Source organism: Ceratotherium simum, chromosome 19 (genome assembly GCF_057802395.1).
Source record: "Ceratotherium simum simum isolate JZ-2026a chromosome 19, ASM5780239v1, whole genome shotgun sequence".
NCBI lineage: Eukaryota > Metazoa > Chordata > Mammalia > Perissodactyla > Rhinocerotidae > Ceratotherium > Ceratotherium simum.
In genome coordinates, this window is record NC_141918.1 from 27,756,561 (window position 1) to 27,771,678 (window position 15,118).

At 49.2% G+C, this 15,118-nt stretch overlaps 1 pseudogene; it reads left to right on the plus strand.

Annotated features, from left to right (window-relative positions):
* The first annotated feature begins 262 nt into the window (after positions 1-262).
* On the plus strand, positions 263-13,930 carry LOC101397389 (piezo-type mechanosensitive ion channel component 1 pseudogene; annotated as a pseudogene).
* Positions 13,931-15,118: the final 1,188 nt, after the last annotated feature.

Here is a 15,118-nt window from a genome sequence, read left to right on the forward strand (position 1 = left end):
CTGTATGGAACTTGGAGATTCGTGTTGTAGTACCCCAAACGCAGATAATGAAGCGTTCAGTAGCCATATCTGTGTCCTGTCCACTTATGCACCCTCAGTACCTAAAATCAGGTGAGGCACGAAGTGTACACTTGATAAATGTGAAGCGTTGGATGGATGGGTGAATGGATAGATGGATGGATATCTAAGGTTTTCTCTTTCTAATTATTGCCCTAGAAAATATACAGTGGTAAATGTTGACAGTAAAGACACTACTAGCCCAATGAAGCTTAGCATTAGCAGTTCACTTAGTGATGCTACCACTTCTCCAGCAGCATGTGTGAGTGTGAATAAAGGGTTAACATCAGGCCTGGCTGAAGCAGGCCTGCCTGAGAATGACCTCGTCTCCCAAGGCCCTGTTTCCTTGGAAACAGTAGAGTTAAGATAAATGGGGAACAGTTGTCTCTCCCTCTGTATTGTGTGAAACAAAAACTGGGTTGGGGGATCTGCAAGCTGGCATGCAGACCTCAGGCTTGATGAAAACCATATACAAGATTGGTGGGGGAATAGACTTAGCCTCTCTGTGACGAAGTGACCCCACACACCTTGGCTCTCACACCTTGGCCCTGCATGGGTGAGGGGACAGAAAAAGCTGCTCCCAGGGTAGCTGCTGGGCCTCCCCGTGCTGTATCTCCTTGCTGCGTCTCCTGCCATATTTCCTTCCAGAATGCTCAGTAAGAGTGGTATTAGATTAAAGCCTGTCTGTGTCTCCCGAGTCTGATTTGCCAACTCAGACTTATAAATGCAGCTGAGCTGTCGCAGTCACTAATATTCATACCTGGCTCTCCTGCTCCCAAATGTCACTCTCAGCACAGAGAAGAAAGAGGAGAAAAATCTCCATTACTGGTTTGGCAAGGATGGAAAATAAAATGTTTGTATATTTGGGGATGCCATGAACCCCAGGCAAAATCCAGACCGGCTTCCGAGACGTCAGCATGCCTGATGGTCACGTCCCAGCAAAATCAGAACAGAGGGGATTAAATTTAATCCCAGTAGCAGCGTCTGGAGTAGGCACTGCACAATTTAAACTGCATCACCAAAGAAAGCCATTTGGGAAAGGAAGTGCAAAAGAGAAAAAGCAGGATGAGGGTAATTTGATGACTAGGAAAAGGTCAAAGGGGCATATTCGCCGAAGGTCCCTATGGGTCAATGAAACAAGAGGGAATAAAGGCGTATGCGTGTGCGCTGAAATTAAAAACCCTTTAGGTTGTCCTCTCTGCCCAATTCTTATGGCTTGAAAGTGATTTTAAATTCCTGAAAGCAACTCTTTCCCCTCTGAGTGAATGCTTAGCCACTTGAAGATGCTTTTCCTGGGAGTTTGGTTTGTGCCTTCGACCAGGAAAAGAGTTTTAACAGGGTCTAATATTACTGCAGGCATATGTACTTTTTGAAGCACCAAAGAAAGTCCATAAGCTAATGAAGCCTAAAGAGGCCACTCAGGTGACATCGGACAGAGCACCCTCCATAGCACGTGTCTCAGAGCCCTTAGATCTCATGTCCACTAGGCTGACCATCTTCACTAGCATTCATTCACCATCATTCATTTTTTTAATGTATTGAGAACTCACTATGAGCAAATCAGATTGGCCCTAAATTTCTTTTACTTCATTTATTCCACGAGTTTAGTTCCAAAGAGAAGTGCACTACTGGGCTTTACTCTCCACATATTTAAAAACATTTAAACAACCTTTACTGAATCAATTCCAAAAAATATTGATAGTTTTAGTTACATCAACATAAAATTAAGGTAGATGTCTGTGAAATGATTCATCTTCCTCCAATAAAATCCTATATGCAATATATTTAAAGTAGTCTATACATACTAATATTATTTTAAGTAAAATTGCTGATATTCATCTAGCCCTATAATATTCCTATAATGTATATGTCTATACATTTTGCATAAATCATCTCATTTGATATTCTCAATAACCCTGTGATGTATTAAGGCAGATATTATTATTACTACTCAGCTCTTTTGGAAACAGAAAGTGGTTTTAAAATGTCCATGAGAACACAGAAAGTTGTTAAATGACCTTAAGCTACAACCCAGATATTCTGACTTCTAGCAAAATACTCTTTCTATTACAGAACTTCATAAAAATTAATGCAAACTATTTTTTTTCAGTTCACTTCTACAAAATTTCAAAGTCAGTAAAAACAAACAAAAGTCGTTAAACATCTCTTTCTCTGAGTAACAAGGTAACTAAGGAATTCATCTGTAAACTATTAATGTAAAATTCAAGCTTTTGAAAAACATACAGCCATTTTTGTGAAGCTACTAGATAGGGAACTTAATCTATTTCTTTTTTATCTCCCAGGAGGGATTTATTAGACAAATACCAAGTTTAAAAATTCATATAGCTCAAGCACAAAGTTCAAAAACTTTAATTCCAGCAATACGAATACTTTAATTTCTTGGGAATAAAAATGAAAAAAATCAAAATTTGGACCCACTTCCTTTACTACTCATTCTAATGGTTCACCAAGTTCCATATTTTGTTTGAGAACAGATCTAATGGACATTTCAACCCATTGAGGTAATCTTCAGATTTGCTTTAAATTTTTCCGGAAGATTCATACTTTTATAGTCAGGAAAGAAAATTAATGACTTCTATAAAGGATAGAAAAAAGTATTTATAATGAGATTTAGGGGCAGGAGCTTTGCAATTAAAAATACCATTTAAACATTTTACTTAAATCCAACCAAACTGTAGTGTCAGCGCAATTCTATTCGTTAATTTTGACATGATTTACTGAGTATAATCCCCTTAAGTCAGAAGCTGACCTCCACAGCATTCAAGCTTCCTGTGGGATCAAAAGGAATAATAAGAAACATGTTACTACTGTAAAATAAGCAAGTCTGGTGTTGTGTGCAGGTTTGTTCCTATGTTGTCAAATAGACAAGCATGCAGCAAATACTCAGCAATAACAAAATAAATGTCCAGAGACCTTTTTGCAACCAACAAGCCAACAACTCAGCAACTTCAAACAGATTTTTTTTCTTGCAGAGCCAATTCACATACAGGGTAGGCTGATAAAGCAGTATTAATCTCCTGCTTTAAATCAAGTTTCTGTCACTGGGCTCCATTAATCTCCCCCCTGTTATCAAGTGTCTCCATGGCAGGAAATTATATTTCTAAATTGAATTTTGTTCTGTTTCAATGTAATACGAAATATTTTCCAGACTACTAATAGGATGCATAAAGATTGTGACTCTGACAATACCATTAGATAAATAAAAGCTATAAATTAAAACCACCTTCATTCACTAGCCAGCATAATAGCAAAATAGAAAGCATTGATTACCTGGAAAGAGTAATCAAATAAAAGATTTTAAATGAAAAGTGAGGTAGCAGATGGTTAACTTTTTAATTTACCTTTTTATAGCAATTGCCCATAAAGGTAAAAAGAAAAAAATCAATCCAATGAGTCTCTCGGTGCTAATAAAACATATATTGATTCTTAGTGCATATGCTTACTCTACAAGATGCTCGAACTTGGTTCTACCACTGGTAATGGAAACACGTACTGTTTATGAGCACTTCAGTAGAGACAAATTTACAGTAAAGAAATGTCTTTGTGCTAGATTTATGATGAAAGAACAAAAACTTATAACCACAAGCAACAAAGAGATTTCATTTTATGGGCAGGGATCCACTCACAGTAGACCAGGAATTCAGCCAAATGGTAGTTCAGTCACTGAAGGAGGCCTTCAAAATTACAGTCTCCTTGTTTGTCGGTGAACAATACAGTGATTTCAGTACAGTTTAGATTTTTTCCACCAATATAAATTGATTTACACTGCCTCCTTTAACACAGGTCTAGGTTCTCTTTGACAGTAGCAATTTGGGGAAAGTCTCTTCAACGTGTTATTGAAAGCATGGTCCCGAGGTGGTCCATTTGAAACTTTCCATATTTAAAGAAACATTGCAGGAAAGAAGCTTTTCATTGCACATCAGTGTAAGGAGCTTGTAGAACACCTTATTTAATACCTGTACCAAGATGCTTGAAGGATAAATAGGATTTGACAAATGTACAAAGGAATGGGGGGAAAGTTTTCCAGACAGAAGAAAAATGAATGGATAGCAGCGCCTCTTTCCCAGGCTAACCTATAGATATTGGCCTGAATAGATAAGATATGTGGATCACATAACTATACCCTCTTGAACTTCACATACAGAACATTTCAAACAGAAGTATCATGGTAGATTTAAACCACTGTGACATATACTATCTTCATCAATTTAAGTATTTTAAAGCTCCATTAAACACCTAAAGGTTATTTATAACGAATAAAGGAACCATAATAATTTGAAGTCACAGATCTTAAAGTTTATGAAAGTAAAACTAAGAATCTGATGATAATTATAAAGAATACCTTCAAAATAATAAATATATATTAACCAGAACTGAAAAGCAAACTGAAATGGAATAAATTACTTTCAGAAGAGGAAGAAATACAACATGTTCTTTTTTATAAATAAAAGCAGGTGGTAAAAGGGAAGTCAGCATTTGAAAAACACACGTCCTCTTCCTTTACCCTTTGAGCAGATCTTACCTACACGCGTGAGAAACAAAGAAACGCAGCATCCCCAAGTAGAGGTCATAAGTCACATTCCTCAAGAGCAACCAACTGGGCATTGGAAAACTATGAACCTTATTTATTATTTTTATTATTTAACATAATTTTGACTAGAGAGCAGACCAGAACATGCTCCTTGGAAGAGTGGCAGCAAAAGAGAACAGTGATTATTATTTTTCTATATGCTGCAATTTGCCAATGTATTTTTGCATAAACACCACCACCAGATGTCTAGCCTCTGGACTCACTTTTTATCAAAAAAGCCAGTCATCTCATCAAGTGTGATGTACATTTCAAGCATTTACACCATGCTCCATTTAATGCCTAAAGGTTTTGTGGGGTTCCTCATGGAATTAACTTGTGATCCTGAAAGCCACCTCAGGACAGCCTCAATTTTAAGCTAAGTCCATCTGCAAAATGTTGCTTCACCCATGAAATGTACTTGCTAGTGGCTAATTTTCAGAAGCATCTCATAGTCACCAACTGGTATGTAAAATGTATTTTTACATACTCAACTACTACTATTTTTACGTACCTCAACTACTATTCCTTAAGGTGGAAAAAATCTGCGTTACTAAATGGAGTACAAAAGAGAGGTCACAAACAAGAGTGTAAAAGTACTTCAGTCTTTCAGAAGAGAGATTCTTATACTGCATTTATTAGAGTTCTCCACCATCAGTCATTCTTCCAGGCTGAATGTTCAAGATTTCCATTTTCACCATTAATCGCCCCTTTTTAAGGATCGCCTAACTTGGCAAAACATATTTAGATACCCAGTTGTGTTTGCTCAAAAGCTTCTAGTTCTAAATGTTAATAGGTAAAAAAGAGAAGTGTTAGGAGCCTACTTCACCTTGCCTTTTCCTGAGATCTGAAAAAGACTAGTCGACCACAAGCCAGAACATCAGGATGTGGCCAGAGGCTTCATTCTTCTACCATGAGACAGTTTCCTCAGGAAGGAAATCTTAAGAAAGAAAGGTATCAGGAAACTAAGGACTATGCCAGTCATCTGTAACGAGCTCAAAATACTTCAGAGATCCCTAATCAGCCAAGGAGAAAAAGATCACAAGGGTTATTTTATCTTTATCTCCAAAAAATATGGCACCCATTCCCCAATTTTTAAAATGTGAGTATCTTTAGTCGCTTCCGAGTATGGCTTTAAATATATTGAGAGCTTGGCTTTGAATAATGGTGCTGGATTCTCCGTGGGCACGTTTTCCAGGCCATTCTCCTTGAATGTCAAATTGCCCAGGATGCTTCTTTATGAGAGCCTCACTTCCAGAAGTTACCAATCCTTAAAACGTGAGCTGAATAGGAGAATAGATGCTTGCTTATAAAGCATTTCATCAAGTTCTAGCTGAGAAGAGGGGACACCTCCAAGGCTAACATAGTGTCTTTGAAGATCCAACTTTTAAATGACTAGTTAATCAAGCGTGAAAGCTTCCGGAAGGAAGAAAGTTCACTGATATGGCTTCTTAATACCCATCTGCTTCCAAATAGCCAATATTTATATTAAAAGGCTGAAGCTAATAACTTTTTTCTTGTCTGGGTCAGTCTTAAGATCTAGCAAGACCCACAATCTCCTAGAATTCCTTCAACTAAACGCTTCAGCAACATCTATCACCAATCCATAGCATGCTGAGGACAAAGCAGAATACCAATAAACTAAAAGAGCAGGGCCCCCGACCTCAACAGAGTTTTTTTTTTTTCCTTTTTTTTTTGGTGAGGAAGATCGGCCCTGAGCTAACATCTGCCAATCCTCCTCTTTTTGCTGAGGAAGACTGGCCCTGGGCTAACATCCCTGCCCATCTTCCTCCACTTTATACGGGACGCCACCACAGCATGGCTTAACAAGCGGTGCGTCAGTGAGCGCCCGGGTTCCGAACCGGCGAACCCTGGGGCCACCGCAGCGGAGCGCACACACTTAACCGCTTGCGCCACTGGGCCGGCCTGATTAACAGAGTTTTAAGAGTTTTGAATTCATTGCTGCCATTTAAAAATTTGGAGATTTCCCATAAATATCCAGATTTCTGGGGTTTTTTTAAGTTGGATGATCCAGCATCACTGGGCTCTCATTCTAGTCTGCAATAATTGATGGGCACTGAGTAACTGCTGCTTAATCCCTGGGCCAGATAATTCCAAAATCCTTCCAGGAACAAGTTCTGAGTGTCTAAATATGACCGGAGTACATTTGTCGTTAAACTTTTCATTCAAATAGCACTAACAAAATAGAATTCTTAAGTGTGAAGCTCATTGAAGAACACTTCTTTGAAGTTAAGGGTGAATTCCAGAATTGTGATTATTTAAGATGACAGGGCAGTTCCTCTTGTACTAAACAGGATTGCTATGGCAGCAACACACCATCAGTAGGGTAAAACTAACCTGTCTCACGACAGTCTAATCCCAGCTCATGTTCCCTATTAGCAGGTGAACAACCCAACGCTTGGTGAATTCTGCTTCACAATGATAGGAAGAGCCGACACTGAAGCATCAAAAAGCGACGTTGCTATGAACACCTGGCTGCCACAAGCCAGTTATTCCCGTGGTAACTTTTCTGACACCTCCTGCTTAAAACCCCAAAAGTCAGAAGGATCGTGAGGCCCTGCTTTCACAGTCTCGTATTTGTACTGAAAATCAAGATCAAGCAAGCTTTTGCCCTTCTGCTCCACAGGAGGTTTCTGTCCTCCCTGAGCTCACCTTAGGACACCAGCGTTACCATTTGACAGGTGTACTGCCCCAGTCCTGGGCAGCGGCCTCCCAGCCCACAGTGCCAATGTGCTTGTTGAGGGAGATGTTGAAGGGGTTGCCGACTCATAGTGCTGGATCATGTCAAAGAGAGCTGAGGCACCGTCTTCGCCCAGGTTCCTCTGCTCCAGATCGATGACCCTGAACTGCCGCCTCTTAAAGACTTCTTCCAGGGCCTCGCAGGTTCTGAAGTCAAGCTTCTGAACCTCATTCCTAAAGTTCTGTACACACCACCTCTTGAACCCGAGGAAGGAGGTGGCCAGGGGCCACAAGAACGGGGAGATGGAGCTGACCGAGGTGGACCAGTCGCCCCAGGCCAGGCCAGGTCTGCCACTGCCAAGGAGGAAGGGGCTTCCCAGCACATGATGCCTACGCACACAGGGCCTGATACAGAGGGCGACAACTGCATCATGCACGACCTGACCGGCCACAGCCCCGTCCAGCAGTGCCTCCTGTGCCCCAGGCAGCTGAGCCTAGAGAGATGTCTCCGCTGCACGGCCTGGGCCACCTCAACGTGGACCAGAGCTATGTGTGCGTCTTCATCGCCATGATGGTGTGGAGCATCACCGACCACAGCTGGCCGACCTTCGCGCTGCTGCTCTGGGCCTGCCTCATCTGGACTGTGTGCAGCTGCCACCAGCTGACTATGCTCCACTCGCCCTTCATCCTGCTCTAGGCGCTGGCGCTGTGTGGCCTGTACTCCATATGGGCCATGGACCTGCGTCCAGAGCTGCCCACCACCCTGGGCCCTGTCAGCCTGCACTAGCTGGGGCTGGAGCATCCTTACCACCCCTGCCAGAACCTCGGCACCATGTTGCTGTACACTCTGACCTTCTGGCTCCTGCTACGCCAGTTTGTCAAGGAGCCGCTGCTGAAGAAGGCAAAGGCCCCCACTGTACTGACGGAGGTCACCGTGGCAGACACAAAGCCCACACAGACGCAGACACTGCTCAGGGGCCTGGGGGAGCTGGTCACGGCTGTCTACGCCAAGTATTGGATCAACATGTGTGCCAGCATGTTCATCGTGGTCAGCTTCGCCAGCTGCCTCATCATCTACAAGATCGTCTACATATTCCTCTTCCTGCTCTGCCTCACCCTCTTCCAGGTCACTACAGCCCATGGCAGAAGTTGCTCAAGGTGTTCTGGTGGCTAGTGGTGGCCTACACCATGCTGGTGCTCATCGCCATCTATACCTTCCAGTTCCAGAACTTCCCCATGTACTGGTGTGATCTGACGGGCTTCACTGATGAGCAGCTGGGGGACTTGGGCCTGGAGCAGTTCAGCATGTCCGAGCTCTTCTCCAGCATCCTCACTCCTGGCTTTTTCCTGCTCGCCTGCATCCTGCAGCTGCACTATTTCCATCAGCCCTTCATGCAGCTCACCAACCTGGAGCACGTCCCCCCTGCCCAGCACCGCCTCCTATGCTGGGCTCACAGGCAGCACGCAGTGAGCGGGACCCCACTGCTGCAGCAACAGGAGGAGGAGGAGGAGGAGGCCCCCGGGGACAAGGGGCTGAGCACAGCTGCCCCCGCCCCAGGCCGCTCAGGTCCCGGAAGCTGCAGCCAACAAGTGGGGCCTGGTGACCCAGTGGGTGCTGGACCTGGCCGCTGGCTTCTGGAATGTCCTCACCCACATACAGGTGTTCATGCAGCACCTGCTAGAGCTGCATGTCTTCAAGGTGGTGGCCCTGAGGGAGGTGTCAGTGATGAACCTCCTGCTGGTTGTGCTGTGGGCCTTTGCCCTGCCCTACCCCCACTTCCAGCCCTTGGCCACCTGCCTGTCTACCACGTGGACCTGCATCACCATCATGTGCAAAATGTTCTACCAGCTCAAGCTTGCCAGCCCCCACAAGTACCCCAGCAACTGCACAGAGCCCTTCCCCAACAGCACCAACGTGCAGGAGATGGAGATCACACAGTCCTTGCTGTACCAGAGTCCCGTCGACCCCACTAACTGGTTTGGGGTGCAGAAGGGCTTCCTGAACCTGGACTACATCCAGAACCACATACAGATCCTGCTGCTGCTAGTGTTCGAAGCCGTCGTGTATCATCGCCAGGAGCACCACCACCTGGAGCACCTGCTAGCCCCACTGCCCGCCCAGACCATCTGTGCTGACAGCACCCACCAGCAGCTGGAGTGGACCAGCAGCTCAGCTGCCTCAAGTACTTCATCAACTTCTACAAATTTGGGCTGGAGAGCTGCTTCCTGACGGCCATGAACGTTAAGTGGGCAGCGCATGAACTTCATGGACATCCTGCATGGCTGCTGGCTGCTGGCCACCCTCATCCACTAGCCCTGCAGGTCACTGCCTGCCTCCAGCCCCACTACTGCCTTTTCCTGGCGCTCTTCCTGCTGTACCAGTACCTGCTGTGTCTGGCCACTCCCCCCGCCCTGTGTATGGACTACCTGTGGCACTGGAACCAGGCCATCCCCATGAACTCCGTGCTCGTCAAGTGGCTGTACTTGCCTGACTTCTTCAGGGCCCCCAACTCTGCCAACCTCATCAGTGACTTCCTCCTGCTGCTCTGCGCCTCCCAGCAGTGACAAGTGTTCTCGGCCCAGCACACAGAGGAGTGGCAGTGTGTGGCCGGCATCAACACTCACCTAGTGGAGCCTGTGGGGAGAGCCAAAGCCTGTGCCTAACTTCATCCACTGCAGGTCCTACCTCCACATGCTGAAGGTGGCCATCTTCCACTACCTCTTCTCGCTGGTGCTGACTGTGGTGTTCCTCAAGGGGGCCACCCACATCAGCATCTTAGGACTGTGCTACCTGCTGGCCTGTTTCTACCTGCTGCAGGACACGTGCCCACCTCACCCTGTGGGACTGTCTCATTCTCTATAGCGTCACTGTCATCATCTCCAAGAACATGCTCTCGCTCCTGTCCTGCATCTTCGTGGAGCAAATGCAGAGCAACTTCTGCTAGGTCATCCAGCTTTTTAGCCTCGTGTACACCAGCAAACGCTACTATGACCCCAAGGAGACGCTGGGCAGGGACCAGGACTGCCTGCTGCCCAAGAAGGCCGGCGTCCTCTGGAACAGCTTCTGCTTCTGTTCCTGTTGCTGCAGCCCCGCATCTTCCTCAGCTACTACTTCCTGCACAACAGGGCTGAGCTCCAGGCCACCGCCCCGCGGGCCTCCAGGGGCTTTCCCCCTACATCGCTGCCAATCTCAAAAGCATCGACCTCCACCTCAAAGCAGAGAAGTCCCTGGCCCAGCTGAAAGGACAGATGGAGCCCATCCATGCCGCACAGGAGACGCACAGGCGGGCCAGGCAGGCCGTGGCCGCCTCCAGGACCCCCTGGACAAAGGCCATGCAGTCCAGGGGGCTCCTCCCCCCCACCGAAACCCTGGTGGCGGCCCTGGTGGGACCACACAACAGTCATCCACTCCGGGGACTACTTCCTGTTCGAGCCCGACAGTGAGGAGGAGGAGGAGGCCCAGCCCAAGACCCCCAGGCCACCCGCACCGAGCACCTTCCAGACGGCGTACCAGCGTGGGTGACCAATGCGCAGCCGGTGCTGAGGCGGCAGGAGCGGGGATGGCAGCTGCCGACGGGAGACAGCCTGAGCCAGGAGCCGATGGAGGGCCTGGAGCACGAGGCGGCAGGCCGCAGCCCCGGGACGCGGCAGTGCCGAGCGGGGGCAGTCCCGCGGGCGCGGGGGCAGCGCCGGAGGACGGGCTGACGCCGGCTGCACCCCCTCACGCGCCCCACAGCGCCAGGACGCGGGGCTGCGCGCCACGCGCCCCCTCCTCGCACAGGAGCCCCTCTGGGCGGAGAGGCACCGGGCGCACCGGGCCTGCTGTCCGCGAGCGGCGCCCAGGCCCCTCGGAGGCCCGCGATGGGCCGAGCCCGGCCGTCAAGCGGACCCGGAGCCGAGGAGCCGCTGAACTGCACGACCGACGACCCCGGCAGCCCCTGAGCAGCAGCTACAGCACCGCAGCAGCAGCAGCAGCGAGGAGACGGTCCCCGCGCCCGGGGCTTCCCCGCGCGGCTCCCGGACGTGCATCGCCGGCGAGCTGCTCCTGACCGGCGCCTGCGCGTCCCGAGCTGGAGGAGGCCGAGCGGTTCGCCGCGGTGCCGGGTGGGCCTGCAGCGGCCGCAGGCCTTGTACCAGCGCGTGGCCACCCACTCGGAACTGCTCTGCTACTTCATCAGTGTCCTCAACCACATGGTCACCGCGTCGGCCGCCTCCCTGATGCTGCTCGTTCTCGTCTTCCTGTGGGCCGTGCTGTCCATCCCGCGGCCCTGCAAGCGCCTCTGGATGACGGCCATCGTCTTCACCGCAGTCACGGTGGTCACCAAGTGTCTGTACCTGTTTGGCTGCTTCCCATGGAACAGCCACGCGGCGTTGAGGCGCTACAAGAACAGGCCCTTATTCTGGCCCCGCATCCTGGGGCTGGAGAAGACTGACGGCTGCATCACGTACGACCCGATGAACTCATGGCCCTTGTCTTCCACCGGCCCCAGCAGCTGTGCTAGGGCCTCTGGGACCGCAAGGAGGACCCGCTCTCCAAGGAGCACGACAGGACTAGTGGGAAGGAGAAGGGACTGAGAAGGAGCCGGCAGCCCTACTGGGACCCCAGAGGGAGGCAGGCACAGGGACCCCAGAGGAGTCAGAGGTGTCGGGTGGCCCCCACTGAGAACAACATCCAGGCCGAAGCGAGGCTCGTACTTGCCCAGGGACAAGCTTCCAGTGGAACTCAAGCCTCCCAACACAAAGTGCCTCAGTCTGCGTTTTAGAAAGAGAAAGCAGAGCTCAAAACCCAGAGGATCGACAGCCATTGAAGCCGCAAATGGGGAAGAAGAGGAGGAGGCAGAGGCTCCAGCAGTGTTTCTTCCACACCGTTCTGCACACCAGGTACCACGCAGACACTGATGTCTATACCCTCATGTTCCTGGCCCACGTCTTGGACTTCATCATCATCAGCTTCAGCTTCTGGGCCTTTGGGAAACACCCTGTGGCCACAGACATCATGACCTCCCTGTAGGACGACCTGATGCCCAAGGCCTTCCTGGTTATGCTGCTGTTTCAGTTCAGCACCATGGTTGTTGAGAGAGCCCTCTACTTGTGCAAGAGGGTGCTGGGCAAGCTGGCCTTCCAGGTCGTCCTGGTGCTGGCCTTCCACCTCTGGATGTTCTTCATCCTGCCCACCGTCATGGAGAGGATGTTCAGCCAGAATGTGGTGGCCCAGCTGTGGTACTTCGTGAAGTGCATCTCCCTTGCCCTATCTGCCTACCATATCCACTGTGGCTACCCTACTTGCAACCTCAGCAACTTCCTCACCAAGAAGTATGACCACCTCAACCTCTTCCTTTTCCAGGGGTTCAGGCTGGTGCCATTCCTGGTGGAACTGCAGGCTGTGATGGACTGAATGTGTCTACGCTACACTGTCCCTGCCCAGTTAGATGTATGGGGAGGACGTCTACGCCAACGTCTTCATCATCAGGTGCAGTCAAGAGACGGAAAAGAAATACATGCAGCCCAAGGGGCACAAGAAGAGAAATCAAGTACAGCGGGGGCGGCCTCATCATCCTGTGCCTCGTGGCCATCATCTGGTTCCTGCTGCTCTTCATTTCCCTGGTGTGCTCTGTGGTTGGTGTCAACCAGCCTACGGACATCACTGTCACCCTCAAGCTGGGTGGCTGTGAGCTCCTGTTCACCATGAGTGCCTAGCAGTCATCCCATCATGCACTTCACACACCAGGCCTACAAGGAGCTGTCCAGGCAGTTTGATCCCCACCCACTGGCCATGCAGTTCATCAGCCAGTTCAGCCCCAAGAACATCCTCACGGTGCAGATAGAGGACAGCTGTGGGGCGCTGTGGGGAATCAGCCTGCCAAGCTGGGCCCAGATGAAGCGGGAGCTATACAGTGGCACTGCCGACATAACTCTGCACTTCACCTGAAACTTCCAGAGGCATCTGGCTGATGGCAGCACCATGGAGCACGCCAATGAGAAGCACACCCTCACCCTGGCCCCCAACAGTGCTGTGTGATGGCAGCTGGCCAGCCTGCTTGAGAGCACCTCAGACCAATCAGTGGTCATCCCCAACCTATTCCCCAAGTACATCCGTGCCCCCAAAGGACCTAAAGCCAACCCTGTGAAGCAGCTGCAGCCCATCGAGGAAGCCAGTTACCTTGATGTGCACATCCAGCTGCTGAGGGAGCATGTGGGCTCGGGGCTGCTGGCTTCCTCGAGTGGTGGGTCATCCACCTGCTGGACTGCTGGGCTGACTGCAGCCTGCTGCCTGTGGTCATCTTCAGTGGCAAAATCAGCTCCCCAGCCTCAGCTTCTTGGTCAGCTATGGGATCATGGGGCTCTACGTCTCCATCTTGCTGGTCATCGGCAAGTTTGTGTGCGGCTTCTTGAACGAGATCTCAAACTCCATTATGTTCGAGGAGCTGCTGTGTGTGGACTGCATCCTCAAGCTCTCCCAAGCCACGTTCCTGGTGTGGAAGACTCAGGAGCAGGAGCTGGAGCTGGAGGACAGGCTGTGCCAAGTTCATCTTCCTGTACCACTCGCCCAAGACCCCGATCAACTGGACCCGAGGGAAGGCATAGGGGCCGAGCTCCTGGCCCACAGTGAATGAAGGTGCTGACCAGGCGGGTGGTGCCCCTCGGATCACGGGAGCAGATGCCCTAGTCCAAGGCCAGCAGCTATAACACATCCTCCTGGCCCGCCCAACCCTGATGCTGCTGTCAGAAGGAAGCTGCAGCCCCTCCACAACCCGGCGCATGACTGTTGTCCCTTCGTGTTGTCCCTGCTGGCCCCAGTGCAGCCCGTGGCCAGCCACACTGGGCCGGGGGGCCCGGCCTTCCCTTCCCCATGCATACTGTAGAGTTTTCTGATTAAAAACGTCTTTATTTATACAAACGGACACACAAAAACAGTTTGACTTGGAAAGGCAGTCTCATGGGCAGTCTTTCAACCTCCGCTGGCCCCATAAAAATGGGCCTTGAGCATAGAACACTTCCTTATCAAGAGATAAAGAGCCCACACAGCCTGTCCTCGACTTATCACCTTGTGTGGGAACATCTTTTTCTGTTTCAGACTCAATGGGTGCTCCTTTGTTCTGCTTCAGCATGTATGTCAATGGCCCTTAGGTATGCCCCCAGCTTTCAGTATTTCAGACTCCACAGGGGTGGGGTTGAGGTCCTTCTGCTGTGGCAGAAGAAGGAGGTATGTAGGCCAACTGCCCTGTGTCAGTTGTCGGGGGCAGCCGCTAGCCATGAGTGACTGACATACTATTAGAGCTCATCTTGCTCTGTCTCTTCTCTATGTGAGTAAAAGTTTTGCTCCATCAGTGCTCGACTGTGTTGTGCTTTCCTTGGTGACTCCGATACCAAGAAGCAGTGGGCAGAAGTGTTGGGACTTCTGTTCCTGGTGGCTGGCGCTGTGATGATCTTTGCTGTCCTCCATGTATTTGGAGGCCTCCCCCGGCAATGATTACACACAGGTGAATAGTGTTCTGCTCCACAGACTGCTATTGGATACCTGGGCTTCTTTTGGTTAATGAAAATAGCCTCAACTTAGATCATTTGCACAAGTCCACAAATATACTAATAGATGGACATGGTAACAATGCTCTTTGTTGAGAAAAGTTCACTAAAATTAAAATTCTGTATAACCAATGCTTTCTGTAGCCTAGTCCATGTAAGGATTATACTCTCAGGGGACTCACTCTCCTAAGAAAGAAGAGAGGAGTCCATTAAGCCAGGCTTCTCATCTCCTCCACATTAAAAGTCCTA